Genomic DNA, 18,008 nt, shown 5'->3' with positions numbered 1-18,008 from the left:
CCTTCCAACATGTTCTAGATTTCCACCACATACATAGGAGATAATGAATCAGACTTTTGTTTCCGCCCTAACAAAAATAATGAAACAAGTGGTTCTCAACCTATGGGTCCCCAGATGTTTTAGCAACTCACAGAAATCCTCTAACAGCTGGTAAACTGGCTGGGATTTCTGGGAGTTGTAGGCCAAAAATATCTGGGGACCCACAGGTTGAAAACCACTTGTTTCATTCTACCAAAAAAAAAAAGAATTGGGACCTGGTCAAAGATTATTTCAAAGAGTCGAAAATTGAACTTATAATTTGAAGAGAGAAGATTACAAGAAAATATCTGAGACAAAGGGGAAGAAAATGGATTAGTTTACATGTACAGTAGAGTCTCACTTATCCAACATAAACGGGCCGACAGAATGTTGGATAAGTGAATATGTTGGATAATGAGGAGGCATTAAGGCAAAGCCTATTAAACATCAAATTAGGTTATGTTTGGGCTTGGCCCAATGTAAGCCCCTCCGAGTCCCTTTGGGGAGATGGGGCGGGGTATAAGAATAAAATTATTATTATTATTATTATTATTATTATTATTATTATCATTATCAACACAACGACGTTGTATGGCACAGCAAACAAGATAGATATGCTGGATTTCGTTTCGCAAAACCACAAGTCGAACACTTCCCAAGTGTCTAGGACTGTGTGATGTATTTTCTGATGATGTGTGCAGATCCCAGTAGGGTGGCCTTTTGCAGTTGGCAAAATTATTATTATTATTATTATTATTATTATTATTATTATTATTATTATATTATATTATTATTATTATTATTATTATTATTATTATTATTATTATTATTTTACAAATTAAGCACCAAAACATCATGTTATACCACAAATTTGACAGAAAAAGTAGTTCAGTACGCAGTAATGCTATGTAGTAATTACTGTATTTACGAATTTAGCACCAAAATATAACGATGTATTGAAAACATTGACTACAAAAATGCGTTGGACAATCCAGAATGTTGGATAAGCGAGTGTTGGATAAGTGAGACTCTACTGTACTTACTGGAGAAAGATCAAATATGACCACCAAGGAATAGATGGCAGTCAACCCCTTCTCTTTTTTAAATTCTTTTTTCTATCTCTCTCTCCTACTTTAATTTAATCGTTTCTTTTTTATCTTCAATAAAAGAAAATTTTAAAAAGGAAAGAAAAAAAGTCCACTTCTGTGATGAATAGTAGGCTTGGAAAAGTAATGAACACTAAGCAAGGTTTTTCACAAAATATATTTAAATTATGATCTGTGAAATTGTTAATGAAAAACAAATATGCATTTTTCAATTTCCTCTAACTGGAAGTGAGAATTTCAGATTCTCCCCCATCCTGTTCTTTTTCAAAAAAATAAATAAAAATAGACAGATAACTGCACTCACCTTGAACGCTTTTGCCAAACCGATATTCAAAATGCATATATTCAGACCAATACGTTGAAATACATAAAACATACACTTTTTTCACTACCAGAGTACTGGGCAATTTGCTTATATGGGAATCTGAAAACATGTTTTCTGGCAGGGGGAGAATGTAATTATATGCAGAAAATATTAAAATCATTTGTTACTAATTGGTGTGAAGTTAGCTGAAACCAATGGTGACTTTTTGAATTGTCATTAACACTGGTGGTGTTGTGAATTCATAGCTCTGGCTTCTTTTCTCAAATCTATCAACTGGTAAGGCAGTGTTCCTGTTTTCCCATTGCATCCCACTTTACCAAACACTATTGTCTCTTCTAATTAATCATGCTTCTTTCATGATATTGCCAAAGCACAGTAGCCTCAGTTTGGTCAAGATAGTGCTAACAAACTGATAAAGCAAAGAGATTGCTTGGCTCCCTTGCAGCTTTCTTTTGGATTACAGTGTAGGCAATTTTTCCAAGCTTCTACTGCTGCTATTTGTAGTCTGTTATTGTTCAGTTATTTATTTGAATTATAACCCACTTATCTCTCAACATGGGAGTATTTATGACCTTGCATTATATGGATGGTAGTAGTTTCATTGTGAGCCATCCTGAGTGTACTTGAGTGTAGAATAACACAGTATAAAATTAGTTAAATAAAGAAAAAGAAAGAGAACCAGTAAATATTGTACATAATAAACTATAACAAAGCTAGAAGCTACCTATAAATGAAAATGGCATAATGAAATATTTACTCAGGAGAAACAAATTATAATGTGACACTTAACAATACAATTAAAAGAGACAGCATGCTCTCAGTAGCCCTCTGGAAAGAAGCAGAATAAGCTGCAGGGTTTGATTTCATTAAATAAAATGTCAGCAAAAAGCACAAACTCATGTCTGTTGTGCAGTGTAAATCTCCCTTATATGCTGTATAAGGAACCAGTATGTACCCTGTTTCCCCAAAAATAAGACATCCCCGGAAAATAAGACCTAGTAGAGGTTTTGCTGAATTGCTAAATATAAGACCTCCCCTGAAAGTAAGACCTAGCAAAGTTTTTGTTTGGAAGCATGCCAGCCGAACAGAACACCACAACATGAAGGATTGGTAAATGTACATACCATAGAGTGTTGTACATGGAAATAATGGTAGTAACAAGAAATTCTTGACAGGATTCACAGTTTGTCTGGTTATGCTGGTTTGTGATGACAACTATTGTACAGTATATAATGTTCATTTTTTTTTGTTCAACAATAAATGTGAATTCTTTTTCATGGAAAAATAAGACATCCCCTGAAAATAAGACCTAGCGCATCTTTGGGAGCAAAAAAAATATAAGACACTGTCTTATTTTCGGGGAAACACGGTATTTGTGTGGAATCCTTGACCGTGAAACCAAGAAATGGGCAGACAATATAAGTAGATTTAGAATAATAGTAGAAAAAAAAGTGTCCAGGGAAACATGCAAGAGCAGTTCCATAATTGATTGCCATCGTTTAATCTCTATTAGAAAGTACTAGACCGTATTATGGAAAATAATGCTAATAGAAGAGCATGGCTAACAAAATATAATTAAGTTCATTACAAATTTGACTGCAATGGTGACTGGCTACAGTAAGTTATTAGGACCATTTGTCAATGTAACTTTTTAAAGCTAATAGTTTACTCCTCTTTGTTAAGCAACCAGGTTTTTGAGATATTGCTTACAGGTTCTGGATTGTCACAATCCATTTGGAGTAAGATTGTTTTAATACTGTACTGGTAAGTTTACTCTAGCAAAAACCAGCATTTAGTAAATGCCAAAATGGGAGCCATGTGGAAACAGATGATTTTATATGAAATAGAATGATTCTCCCCAGTATTTTGAAGATTATGTGAATTAAAAGCAAAATAATCCAATTCTAGGGGGATGGCACAGCAATTACAACTGCATTACCTTCACCGTCTCGGCCTCTCTCTTGAATAGCATCGGCATTCTGACCAATAGGAAAGTATTAATATAATTAGTTTAAACGCTATTACAATTTATGTATGAGCTTGATTCTCCCCTCTCTAGTGCATAATCTGACTTTTGAAAGATGTAGAATTGCGTTGCTGGGAGTTAAGAGGCATCAGTCAAGAAAGCTTGTCAATACTGCACCCAAAGTTGAGGGGAATCACTAATTAAGAAGGCTCATCACTAATTTAAAACAGTTGTTACAGTCTCGTCTGCATAGCAAAATCCCTGTTAAATATCCTCATCCATTCAGTCACTCTCTTTTTTAACATTTATCCTGAATTGCTAATAATGTTAGATTCAACAGTGGTGAGAATATTAAATTTAAAATTTAATATATTTAAAAATATTAAATTTAATTTATATTTTTCTGTGCTTTTATACCTCATGATTTTGGTGAAAAACTGTGTTCATTGGACAACATAGAAATACAATAAAATGTGACCACTTTACATGGAAAGCCATGTATGTCATGCATGTTTCATTACATTTTTCTTATATAATTCTTACTTTCATTATTTTGCTTTTCCCTTTAAAGACTTCTAGGTTACTAAGAAAGATGTGTAACTTCCAGTCCTTTAAACAACAGTTTCCAGACATTTAAGAATTTTTTCATGTACTGCCTTGTTCTGGCCATCGTTTTGCTCACGGCTTCCATCTACTCTCTTGATGATTTAGCTTTAATTTACAGAAGGGATCTATACCCTATGCGTATTCGAGTTAATATGAATAGAGCATTGATCGCTTCTCTGTCTCATGGAGCTTACTCCCAAGCAAGGGCAGGAGATTCTAGCCTATTGACTTAGCAGACATTACTTTTGAATAATACTGAGATTTTTAGAAATTGCATTGAAGGCCACTTCTACATGAGGGAGTTCCCTCTGATTCTTTCATTATGAACTTGGTGAAGATGGTGGTTCTGCATATGTTGTTGCATTGCCCTACCCAATATACTTAATAGTGAAGGAAGGTAGGAATTTTTGTTCAACAACATTGAAAGCTGCACACTTTCCCTATCTCTGTTCTATCCATTTGTAAATAATGGATTCTATTTATTCTCAAGGGAGACCAAAAGGAGGGAGATGATGAACGATTGACACGTAGCCATATTAAACATGGTATGGTCTTTGGAAATGGCTTTTAATTCTATTTTTATTGATGGTGTTTAATGTGTTTTTATTGGTCTTTTATTTTATTGCTTTATATGATTGAATGTTTTATGCTACTTATTTGTATTGCTTAATTTATTGTATTGTATGGCATTGAATATTTGCCTTTTTATGTTCTTAGCCACGCTGAATCCCCAAAGGGAGATGGGGCGGGATATAAATAAATTTTGTTGTTGTTGTTGTTGTTCTTTAGTCAGAGAGAAGAAAAAAGAGAGAAGTGTAGTAGGACTGTGCAAAATAGTTGTTTCTGCCTTGTATGTCATATTATTTCAAAAGATTCATACATACGAGGCGGTATTAAGAAACGCATGGGGCGCCCATGCAAAAATCCTAAGAATCAAAACACACACCTTTGATTTTTGTTACAGTTCAATAAATCTCATAAGTTTTCCAAAGTCAGTTGGTGCGAAGCCAAAGAGGCCATTCCTCTTTAAATTAAATTGGGAGAGCAAGCCAGCTGGGAGGGAGACTGATATTCTGGGAAACGTAGTTTGGGAAGGTAGAGAATTCAAATGGCCCTGCCCTAAACTACATTTTCAAAAATTCTCCTCACATTAAAAAGCTCCAGTGAGGTAAATATAGCTCATAGACAGGCTCCCCGGTGGCACAGGGGGTTAAACTGCTGAACTGCTGAACTTGCTGATTGAAAGGTCGGCAGTTTGAATCCTGGGAGCGGGGTGAGCTCCTGCTGTTAGGCCCAGCTTCTACCAACCTAGCAGTTCGAAAACATGCAAATGTGAGTAGGTCAATAGGTACCACTCCAGTAGGAAAAGTAACGGTGCTGCATGCAGTCATGCCAGTCACATGACCATGGAGTTGTCTATAGACAACACCGGCTCTTCAGCTTAGAAATTGAGATGAGCACCAACTCCCAGGGTCGAACATGACTAGACTTAATGTCAGGGGAAACCTTTACTTTTACTATGGCTTATAGACAATAGCCTGAATAAAATTATATTTTTTTAATAATATGTGCATGAAACAAAATTTTGTGTACCTTGAACCATCAAAAAGCAAATGTGTCACTATCTCAACCATCCATGTCGACAATATTAATTCTGTAGTACAGTAGAGTCTCACTTATCCAACAGAAATGGGCCGGCAGAACGTTGGATAAGCGAATATGTTGGATAATAAGGAGGGATTAAGGAAAAACCTAATAAACATCAAATTAGGTTATGATTTTACAAATTAAGCATCAAAATATCATGTTATACAACAAATTTGACAGAAAAAGTAGTTCCATGCGCAGTAATGCTATGTAGTAATTACTGTATTTATGAATTTAGCACCAAAATATCACGATGTATTGAAAACATTGACTACAAAAATGCGTTGGATAATCCAGAACGTTGGATAAGTGAGTGTTGGATAAGTGAGACTCTACTGTATTTCGGATTTTGGAATTCTGGATAAAAGACACTTTGGAGATTCTGTTATCACATACACTGGAGGAACGTTAAATTAAAAAGTAGCTGAAATCATGTTCAACTGATAGCACTGTGGAGTTAAATACTGGATCCACACAAAAACTTTTCCAGGTACACAAAGGAACAGTATAAAACCTAGAATAAAAACATCATCTTGTCCCAACTCACTACCTCTTTCTTACGGCTGCTTTAGTTTCCTGATTTTTCCTTGATTGGTTTGCCATAGGTGCCTCACTCTTTTTTCTCTTTCAGGCGCACTAAACAAGTCCAGAAAATTTTATTATCTTACCCGTTAGTCACTCATTTAATTTCAAGTGATGCTGTGTCTGAGTAAAGACTGCATCAAACGTAAGGCAGTGGCAACATTCTTATTAACTTGATCAGCAACTTGCTGGACTCAATGGGTTAATGTAAGCCAAACAAAAAAGAAAAAGAAAATGGGAGAAAGACAATTACTGTTTCATTGATGTGTGCCTTTCCTGTTCCTCTTCTAACATTAGAACGCAATATAGTCTGAGCAGAGACAGTTGGCTGAAAGGTTACCCTTCAGAGCTTAGTTCCTTTTAATAACTCCCCTCCCCCTTAATGAAGAACATTTAGATGCAGGAGATCTTTAGTGGAAAGAAGAACTTTGCCAAGGCCCTGTACCAATGGCTTCATTACGCTTTACCAAGCTGTCATCTGCTGCTACAAAGTGTGAATTTTCTTCCCTAGGCTGAAAAGTAAATGGCTTTGATTTCCTCTGCTTGACATGGAGTACATTCAGTGGAAACAGTCCTCCATAATCACAAATTCTGCATCTGCAAATTGAACCATTCAGAGCTAGAAAATTGAACCACCCTCCAAAAAAAATCTTTAAAAAACCAAAACTTGGTTTTGCAACTTTATATAAGACTGTCTTTTTTACTGTGCCCCTGTATATAATGGGACTTGAGCATCTACAGATTTTAATCTCTATGGGGATCCTGGAGCCAAAACCAGCAGATATCAAGGGCTTATTGTATTACTTTCTCAGACCATAGTTCCAATGATGGCCAGGGGATTTGGGGGGGGGGGGTCCAAAGAGTACTGTATATACTTGAGTGTAAGCCTAGTTTTCAACCCTTTTTTAGGACTAAAAAAAACCTCCTCGGCTTATACACGGGTGAGGGTCCTGGTGGGCTTATATTCAAGTCGGCCTATACTCAAGTATATATGGTATTGTGCTGGTACGGCTGTACCAGAAACTCCAACTTTATTTTCTTTCTGCTAATGTTTGTAGTCATAGGGCAGGCCGCCTGTCCATCATCATTAAGTTTGGTTCCACCCCTTGTTCAGGGCTCTGGGATGTAGACCAGCTCGTCCTGTAGAAAAGCTTCATATCTCAATAATATCCGGGGATATAGAACATCCAAGGAATCAGAAACAGAAATTCCAGGGGAAAGCTCCCAAAGGTTCTGGCTAAGAGCTCATAGCCTCTCAGCCTCACAGCTCCTGAGGGAAACAGCCCTAAAGTTTCCAAAGAAACCTCGGAGAGGGAACAGCACCACAGATCCATGGAACCCCAGCTGAAACATTTGCAAGCCTTGGTTGGTAGGTCCACTCGATACCAAGACGCATTTGGAATCGGTAGTGGGTCCCACATCAGCTAGGTCCATATAATAGACAGCCTGGGAGAGGTTATAAGGGGATTTAGTTATCCAAAGCCAATTGCCTGTCCGCTGGGGACAAGACGGAAAAGACCAACAGTTTATTAAGGAAACCTTGAAGTGTTATTTGACTCAACAATAAAGACTTTGTTATCTCATTAAAGACTCAAAGGACTATCTTTTTCAGGAAAATCCTCAAGAACCTCTCTTTGAGGCGCCCTGGCTTCCTGCTGGGCATAAAGTATACGTCCTATAAAAAGACAATGGTTACAGGCCCAGCGCGTGACAGAACAGTATATTTATTATTTTTCTCTATTATTATTGGTATTATTACATTTATTACTCTATTATTGTTGTTACTTTTACATTTATTTTATTCTATTTTTATTATTATTAATACATGTATTATTTTACTCTATTTATTATTACATTTATTATTTTACTGCATTTATTATTATTATTACATTTTTTATTTTATTCTATTATTAAAAGGATACATAAGCACATTTACATTGAAGAAGATGAAAATAATGATTTAATCAGAGTTGAGCAGTCATATCTTAAATTACAGCTTGATGTAAAGATTCAAAAACATTTAAACTACTGATGCCTCAATTAATGTAATTTTATTGGTATCTCGGCTTATACTGGAGTCAATGTTTTCCCAGTAAGTAGTAAGTAAGTAAGTAAGTAAAAGTTTATTTGTATACCGCCCTCTCTCCTGAAAGGGACTCAGGGCGGTTTCCAATATAAAATCAGCATAAAACATTGTACAATAAAACACTGAAAACACTATAAAACGCTATAAGAATTAAAAACAAAAACAAAACATAACAATTGACTAAAACAATCACATAAGCAGAAGGAATATAATCACTCAAATAACAAATGAATCTGCAAAGAAAAAATTAGGTGGTAAAATTAGGTGCCTCGGCTTATATTCGGGTCGGCTTATACTTGAGTATATATGGTAATTTCTAAAGGAGGGTGCTTTGGGCTGGAAAGGGCACTGCCTTGAATTAACATTGCATTACAACACTGTAGGGTTAGTGCTGGAGAGTTAGCAAGTATGTTAATCTGTGAAAACAAATAGTTGACAAAAGGCAGTTAAACACACTGACAGTCTACTGCATTTCATAATACAGTGGCACGCTTATAAGGCAAGTTGGCAAAGGGAACTGGAATTATTTTCTACACACGTGTGTATGCATGTACACTCACACACTGATATGCTCTTGGTTATGTTCTAATGAGGCTAAAGTATAAAATGCTTTCTATGGGAAGGTGAGTGAGTAATTGTTGATAGATGTAATTCATTCTTCAGACAGAGCTAAATTAATATCAATGTCAAATGGGAAAAGTATTTGCCTCTCCAGATTGTAAAGAGAGAGGATAATAGAGAGAGCGAGAGTGGTATTTTGTAGTTAAAAATAAGTAGTGAACAAAAGGGCACTGATTGCTCTCCAATCCAGCAAGTTAAGAAAGAATAGGAGCTGCTGGAAAGAATGTAGCTAGCCGAATCAGCGGGCTTGGAAACCATTATAAAATTATGTCCCTTAACTTCATAGAGATCCTTGCTCTAAGAATTCACTTCTGATCTCTGCCTTCCTAATTATACGGGTAGCCCAATTCATTATCTGGTTCCTTTGTAAGGTTGCTTCCAACTTGGTGAGCTGTTGATGAGTTAAAATGACATAAAATTGGTCTTGACAAGCCCAAGGAGGACATTGAAAGAAATGCAGGAGGAGAGAAATGCATGTGGCTCTTGCCTTCCCTTTTCACTTTTTGTTACATTCTTGAGTGATAAAGCCAGGAATGCTGCAAGAGAGATAAGTGGAAGTACAGTAGAGTCTCACTTATCCAACACTCGCTTATCCAACATTCTGGATTATCCAACGCATTTTTGGAGTCAATGTTTTCAATATATCGTGATATTTTGGTGCTAAATTCATAAATACAGTAAATACTATATAGCATTACTGCATATTGAACTACTTTTTCTACCAAATTTGTTGTCTAACATGATGTTTTGGTGCTTCATTTGTAAAATCATAACCTAATTTGATGTTTAATAGGCTTTTCCTTAATGCCTCCTTATTATCCAACATATTCGCTTATCCAACATTCTGCCGGCCGGTTTATGTTGGATAAGTGAGACTCTACTGTACTCTCTTTTTTTAAAAAAACAAATACCATTTACTATGTTCATCTTGACTGATCAACATTGAGAAGCTGAATATAAATTTTATCATTGGCATATACATTATGGTTTTTGGCTGTTTTATCTAATGTTAATCAGATGTCAAATTTAATAATAAATAAAATCTCAGTTTACATTTTAATCCATTGTTACAAATAGGTTGACAGTTGATAAAGCATCCTATTGATCTACTGAAATGTATATAACTATAACCTGCAATTCATAACCTAAGGACAGTCTGGTTGGATGAGGCCTATCTGTTATTACATCAAGAATTGGAGATTGAGACTGAAACACACTCCTTTTCAGTCATTTGGGTCTGTAAGAGGTTTTACAAAAGAAAGAAACAACAACAAATTCCTTCTGGAAAAGTAATTGCTTTCTTTGGGGGATAAGATAGAAACCCTATTGCCCGCAATTTACCATATATACTCAAAGATAAGCCAAGCTTTTCAGCCCTTATTTATGAGCTGAAAAAGCCTCCGCCGGCTTATAATCGGGTCAAGGTCAAGCTGGCAGTGGAGCCTGTAGGCTGTTGCTTGCAATATATGATATATTTATCTCTCATCTTACCCTCCCTTATCAGTGTTTTCTTTTCCGAAGCCTCCCTCGCTCTTAATCAAGGGAATATTTTGAAAAGGGAAAGAAGCTTTTTGTTGATTGATTGTTTTATTGTTACGTTTTTATATTGTTTGTGACCTGGGCTTGGCCCCATGTAAGCTGACTTCAGGGAGATGGGGCGGGGTATAAAAATAAAATTATTATTATTATTATTATTATTATTATTATTATTATTATTATTACGTTATTTTTAATACCATATTGTTTTTGTTGACCCTACTTTTCCACTTACAGAGCTAGTTTACTGTTTTTCTTTGAAATACAGTAAATATTGAAAAACCTTTAACCTACTGATGCCTCAATATAATTTAATTAGGATCTATTCAGAGCTGGCTCTAGGTATTTTTCAAGCATAGCCAAACAGAATTTTGGCACCCCCCCCCCCCCCCCAAAAAATCACTGAAAAATAAAAGCGGTGGATAAGCGAAAATGTTGGATAATAAGGAGGGATTAAGGAAAAGTCTATTAAACATCAAATTACATTAAGATTTTACAAATTAAGCACCAAAACACATGTTTTACAAGAAACCAATAGAAAAAGCAGTCTCGACTGCGCCCCCCGTATGTTTTGCGCCCGAAGCGACCGCTTAATTCGCCTCATTGTTGGACCGGCTCTGGATCTATTTACTTATACTCGAGTCAATAAGTTTCTCCATTTTTTGTGGTAAAATTAGGTGCCTTGGCTTATATTAGGGTCGGCTTATACTCGAGTATATACGGTACCCCTAAGAAGAAGGTAGCAGGCTGGAACCATCTTAGTGCACTGAAACCGACTTTGTAGCAGCAGGCTTAAAAGACTGGCGTAGTGTAGTCACCACTTTCTCTGTTGGTATATAATTGTCATATTTGACAATCTGGGAGAGAATTTAAATTGATATACCTGCCTGCTGGTCTGCAAGCACTAGGAGTGGTACTTGCAAATGGATACTTTTGACACACAAATTAGAGATTTAGTTTTAAAAGGCACAAACAAAGGGATTTTGTGCTATATTGTAAAATCAGTTCAAAGTAGACTGCTAAGCTTGGGGCAGTTGGCATGTGGGTTGGCTCCCCTCTGTTACCTAAGCATACACACCTTTTGTCAGATTGACCTGAAGGGGGATCAGACTTGTAACACTCCTTCTCTCTAACAGGGCACAGGAAAGTATACACCAATTGTTATTAATGTATAAGAGTGCCAGATGGTCACAGAGAGTGGTAAAAAGCCCCAAGGTCCTTGATTTCAGTTCACAGGCAAGGGATCGGAACACTTGTGTGTTTGAAGTATGTAATTGTAAAGCTATAGTATTAGACTCGTAGGTGGTTCAGAATGTTACACACTTCATCTTTTTCAAAAAGATAAATTTATACATACTGTCAAGAAGATCTAAGCTCTAGAGGCGTGTATGTGTGTGCAATCTATCATTTTTACCATTTGTTCGCCGCTTTGAGTCCTACCCGTAGGAAAAAAGCATGATAAAAAAATCATCATCATCATCATCATCTAACAGACTTTTTTTTTCGTGTCAGGAGCGACTTGAGAAACTGCAAGTTCTGGTGTGAGAGAATTGGCCGTCTGCAAGGATGTTGCCCAGTGGCCCCGGATGTTTTGATGTTTTTGATGTTGTGGGATGCTAACAGACTTCTCTCAACATAAAGGTAGTTTGATATATATGTACACTGGAGGGTTAAGGTGTATTGCGTGATATATATCTATCTATCTATCTATCTATCTATCTATCTATCTATCTATCTATCTATCTATCTCCGTGTTTCCCCGAAAATATGAGTGTCTTATATTAATTTTTGCTTCCAAGGATGTGCTAGGTCTTATTTTCAGGGGATGTCTTATTTTTCCATGAAGAAGAATTCACATTTATTGTTGAACAAAAAAAATGAACATATATTATATACTATACAGTAATTGTCATCACAAACCAACATAACCAGACAAACTGTGAATCCTATCAAGAATTTCCTGTTACTACCATTATTTTTTGCTTTTATATATATATATATATATATATATCGTTTAATTCACTGTAGAGAGCACGTAGTCTATGTTTGTTATTGTTCTTATATGTACTCTTTATATTTTCAATTTAATTCATGTGTCACTTTTCTGGAAAATCACTAATAAAAATTTATTTTAAAAAAACATAAAGGTAGATTAGTGATCTATCCCCTCCCTCCTTCTATCAAAAATGATGTGCAAATTGATGCTAATGACTGAAGAGATATTTTCCTTTGCACACCAGTAACACATACATAGATACACACTGTAATCATTTGTATAAATATGGGAAGTTCTTTTAATTTGAGATGAGGAAGAAGTCGGTTTGCATTCTGTCCTTGGGGATTGTAGTGTGATGGGCTTCAGTCATGTGCTCACTTATCTACAGTGTGTTATATAGACTGTAGGAGAACTATGATTGCTAATAATAATATAATAATAATAATTTTATTTTTGTACCCCGCCACCATCTCCCCAGAGGGACTCGGGGCAGCTCACAGATGTAAAACCAGCATACAGTGATATCAAATATAAATATCAAATACAAAAACACACAAATAAATTTAAAAGGCATTAAAAAAATCACAATCATTATAAAACACATGAAAAACACAGCAATAAAAACATAAAATGCTAGCTAGGATTGCATTGTTCACCTTAAAATAAACCTACAGAGAGTGGGAAGATGATGATGGTGATGATGATGATGATTTTATACATTTATATTCTGGCTTTTTTTCCTAATAATGGGACTCAAGGCAGATTTGTTGCTATTGTTAACTGTCATCAATTCAACACTCATATGTACAATATTAAACAAACAAACAAGAAACAGGTCTACGAGCCTTACGCTCACCATCTGATGGTTTTTATCCCTGATTAGTCTACTCCCTTTAAATGATACCATGTCACTTTGTTCAGAAATATGGAAAAGTCCACCTATCCCTATGAATGCCTCCATCCCATGAAATATGAAAGAAAAAGCATCATTGACATCATTGAATTGTAATGATTGAAAGTAACAATGCTAACCATCTGTACTCTTTAAAAAACTAATAAAGAATAGCGTCACTTTTAACATTACTTTTGTGGATTATGAAACCTATCATTCCCAGCCAGTTTGGCTTTGTTGTCTGGGGATAATGTTGTCTGGCTCTTTACTAGAGCTTTTAATCAATCAATATTTGTATGTATGTATTTTTATCCTTTACAATTTTATCTTGTAAATCGCCTAGAGCATCTTGGATGGAGGGAGAATTAATAAGTAATTAAATGATGATGATGATGATGATGATGATGATGATGATGATGATGATGGAAATGCAATCCTTCTGGAGGGTTCCAGAGTTGGTGGTTACCATAAATGCTGCCTGTCTCTATCTTCACAGTGCTGCATGGTTTTAGATATTCAGTTGGCACAGTTCCTGCAAAACTTTACAGAGCTTTTCTTAATAAGAGTCATTTGTGAAGCCTGGACTTGTCGGCTTTTTGTTTTACTTCATTAAGACAAGAAACAAAAAGCTGAAAAACTAAACAATGATTTGTTTTTTTAAAGAAACACCTTAGGTGTAACAGAAAAGAAGAATCTGGGGGAAAAATAGACAGCAGATGTTGCTGAAGGTTGCTGCTGAATGTAAATTTCTGGCGACCCAGCCACTGTCTGGGATGCCTGTGTAAGATCTGGGATGAAATAATGTTTGAAGTAAGCAGAGAACTCATACTGTACAAAAATTATACAGAGATCTCTGCCTCTTAGAAGTCAAAACTGTCACTGGCTTGCTCATAATGATATCCTGCCTTTTATTGGATGTGCACAAGGTTAACTAATGGAACCTTTGGCACTTTTTAAAATAGAGGTGAATGTGGCATGACTACTGGAAACCAAGACAATGACAAAATTGTCTCAGGGTTAACGTAATGCAGGAGGATGGAAAGAAATATGCAGTAACAGAATCTGTTTCCAGAAAGAAGTTCCTTCAAATAAATCTTTTGACAGGATGACTCCGGATATCTTTGCTGTTAGGAACACCTTTTCATTTCCTGGACTGTTGGGAGGATGGAAGGGGCTCTTAATGGCATATTAGTGACATAAGAAACTCCTGATATTTCTTGGGAGTAGAATGGACACGAGTGAGGCACCAGATTACTGGAAAAGACCAAACTCTTCCTCTTTCTTCCAAAAAGGCAAAACATGGGATACCATTTCTCATTAACGTTTGAACTGGATTTATACATTCAGATTGAGAAGCAAGAGAAGAGTAAATTGTTCTTTTTTTCTTTTCTTTCTTTTACAAATTCAAAACTTTAATTTATTATGTTCTCTCATCTATACTTCAATTACACTGCTCAGCACATTAATAAATATACATTTGTTTAAAAACATCCAGTGTTTAACTTGTAGATAGATAGATAGATAGATAGATAGATAGATAGATAGATAGATAGATAGATAGATAGATTCCAATTAAACATTAGATGGAACTTCATGATGGTAAGACCAGAGTGATGATGGAACCAGTTACCTAAAGAGGGTGAGGGATCTATTTTTCAGAACATATTCTGAAAGAAGCTGTACAGCCACTTGCTAGAGATACTTTTTAAGCAAAGGGCCAGTCCACAGTCCTTCAGACTGTTGAGAGGCCAAATTATCATTTGAAAAAAAAATCAACAAAATCCTATGCACACTGCACATGTCTTATTTGTAGTGCAAAAACAACAACAGCAACAATGAAAGAAAAATTCAGGCCATCTCGTTCAGTCGTTTTTGATTCTTTGTGACCTCATGGACCAGTCCACGCAAGAGCTCCCTGTTGGCCGTCGCCGCCCCCAGTTCCTTCAAGGTCAAGCCAGTCACTTCAAGGATACCGTCCATCCATCTCGCCCTTGGTCGGCCTCTCTTCCTTTTTCCTTCCATTTTCCCCAGCATCATGATCTTCTCCAAGCTTTCCTGTCTTGTCATGATGTGGCCAAAATACTTCAGCTTTGCCTCTAGTATCCTTCCCTCCAGTGAGCAGCCAGGCATTATTTCCTGGAGGATGGACTGGTTGGATCTTCTTGCGGTCCAAGGCGCTCTCAGGATTTTCCTCCAGCACCAAAGTTCAAAAGCATCTATCTTCCTTCGCTCAGCCTTCCTCGTGGTCCAGATCTTGCATCCATAGGTTACTATGGGGAATACCATTGCTTTCACTATGCAGACCTTAGTTGCCATTGTGACGTCTCTGCTTTTCAGTATTTTATCGAGGTTGGCCATTGCTCTCCTCCCAAGAAGTAGATGTCTTCTGATTTCCTGGTTGCAGTCTGCATCTACAGTGATATTTGCACCTAGAAATATGAAGTCTGTCACTGCCTCCACGTTTTCTCCCTCTCTTTGCCAGTTGTCAATTGGTCTGGTTGCCATGATCTTGGTTTTCTTGATGTTTAACTGCAGCTCGGCTTTTGCACTTTCTTCTTTCACCTTGGTGAAAAGTCTCCTCAGCTCCTCCTCACATGATGTGTTCTGCGTACAAGTTGAATAGTTTAAAAATAAAAACAATTTTCAATGGGAAATGTGGGCCTGCTTCTGGCCAATGAGATAGTCAAGTTAATTAGGATTGTTGTTGCTGTGCCCCTTCAAATCATTTCAGATTTTGGGCAAGCTTAAGTATAAAACTGAGGGCAGGGGCCTTAGTTTGGGGACCGCTGCTCTAGCTGGAGTTTCTGCATTGAGCGAAGGAAGGTGGTTCAACTTGCTGGCCTATGACGCCCCATCTGAGTCTATGATTCTGTTCATTTGGCTTTAAAATTAAACGATGTCTCCATTTAAATCATAACCTGGTCTCCTGTTTGGTTTCCCCTGACGTTAAGTCCAGTCGTGACCGATTCTGGGGGTTGGTGCTCATCGCCATTTCTAAGCCGAAGAGCCGGCGTTGTCCAAAGACATCTCCAGGTCATGTGGCCAGCATGACTGCATGGAGCGCCCTTGCCTTCCCGCCGGAGCGGTACCTATTGATCTACTCACATTTGCAAACACTATGCCACCATAGGCCCCGGTCTCCTGCTTAGTTAGTAATATAAAACTGTCAAATTGTAAATATGTTTGTGAGATAAGGTTAAATTATTAATACTTTCCTGAAAAATGAATTACCTTCATGTTGAAGATTAGGGCATCAGAGAATTAGATTCCAGCATAACCTTTGAACTCTTAATGTGCTCTTTTTCACCTCTGCTTGCTATTTTATGGTCTTCCTGCCTTTTACTGTGACATAATATATAATCCATCATCCTATGAAGTTTTTAAGTAAGGAATATATGAATGCTATAGGAAGGAAGAGCATTCTACTTCAGAATACTCCTTTTGACCAGTTAGTTTGCTTTCTTCAGATTCTTCCTTCAGATAATTTTCCATCAACATAGATAGATAAAATGGATCATTGGGTAGATAGATAGTGGATCCTCCAGTTGTCAAAACTGCAGAGGGACAGCCCTGATTAATCTTTTTTCTTCTCATTTTTTCATCTACTTCAAAAATGTTCCAGGTTCTCCCTCTACCTCCAACTCTCTTAATGCTGCATTATTCAGTTGGTGCCACCTGAATTCAGAAAGTAGTTTATTCCCAGTTAATTTAATCTTGCCCATTCCAATAGGCTCGGGTAAAAGCAATCAGCTGCAATCTATCCTAACTTGTCACTACCACTTCATTTTGACATCTTAACCACACTCTGATATTGTTTGGTTATACAGTAGAGTCTCACCTATCCAAGCTAAACGGGCCGGCAGAAGCTTGGATAAGCAAATATCTTTGATGATAAGGACGGATTAAGGAAAAGCCTATTAAACATCAAATTAGGTTATGATTTTACAAATTAAGCACCAAAACATCATGTTATACAACAAATTTGACAGAAAAAGTAGTTCAATATGCAGTAATGTTATGTTGTAATTACTGTATTTACGAATTTAGCACCAAAATATCACAATATATTGAAAACATTGATTCCAAAAATGTTTTGGATAATCCAGAAACTTGGATAAGCGAGGCTTGGATAAGTGAGACTCTACTGTATCTGTTTCAGTGTTCATCTATAATATATTGGAGGTTATGAGATAGACAGATTACTAGAGTATGAGGATCAGAACACTGTTCTGAAAGTTTTTTGAAAAGAATGACTTCAAGGAAGAATTGCAAAGAAAGCCAAGCAGGTGGGCATGTGGAGCATATTGAAGTAATGTAGGACTCACCTGATTTTCACAGTGTGAGAGACCTGAGAATACAAAGCCATGGCTGTGTTAGTCTGAAATATCAATATGCAAAAGGATGCCTTTGAGACTCACAGAAAGCATTTGTTAGCAAAAGCTTTAGTAGATTTTAACCTCTATCTTCAGATGTAGGGTGCCCTTAAGTTGTTTTTCCAAGAACTTGGAAACAGTATGATTTCTGAGTATAATTCCTAGAATTCTATGCCACCATTAAAATGGCCATCTCAAATAAAATTTATGTAAGCTCTCTGGTTTTCCTTTTGTGTGTGTTTGTGATTTTCTGT

At 36.5% G+C, this 18,008-nt stretch overlaps 1 protein-coding gene across 5 annotated transcripts in view; it reads left to right on the top strand.

The window, feature by feature from the left end:
- b3galt1 (beta-1,3-galactosyltransferase 1) overlaps positions 1 to 18,008 on the top strand; it is a 538,987-nt gene that overhangs the window by 132,180 nt on the left and 388,799 nt on the right. The window contains exon 3 of one of the 5 annotated variants that reach the window (XM_062969192.1): positions 12,006 to 12,134. The exons of the other annotated variants lie outside the window; for them this stretch is intronic. The gene's annotated coding sequence lies outside the window, so the exon portion shown is untranslated. The remainder of the gene's footprint in view (positions 1 to 12,005; positions 12,135 to 18,008) is intronic. 5 annotated transcript variants of the gene reach the window in all.

Source organism: Anolis carolinensis, chromosome 1 (genome assembly GCF_035594765.1).
Source record: "Anolis carolinensis isolate JA03-04 chromosome 1, rAnoCar3.1.pri, whole genome shotgun sequence".
Taxonomy (NCBI): Eukaryota; Metazoa; Chordata; class Lepidosauria; order Squamata; family Dactyloidae; genus Anolis; species Anolis carolinensis.
This window is presented reverse-complemented; position numbering and strand designations above follow the sequence as displayed.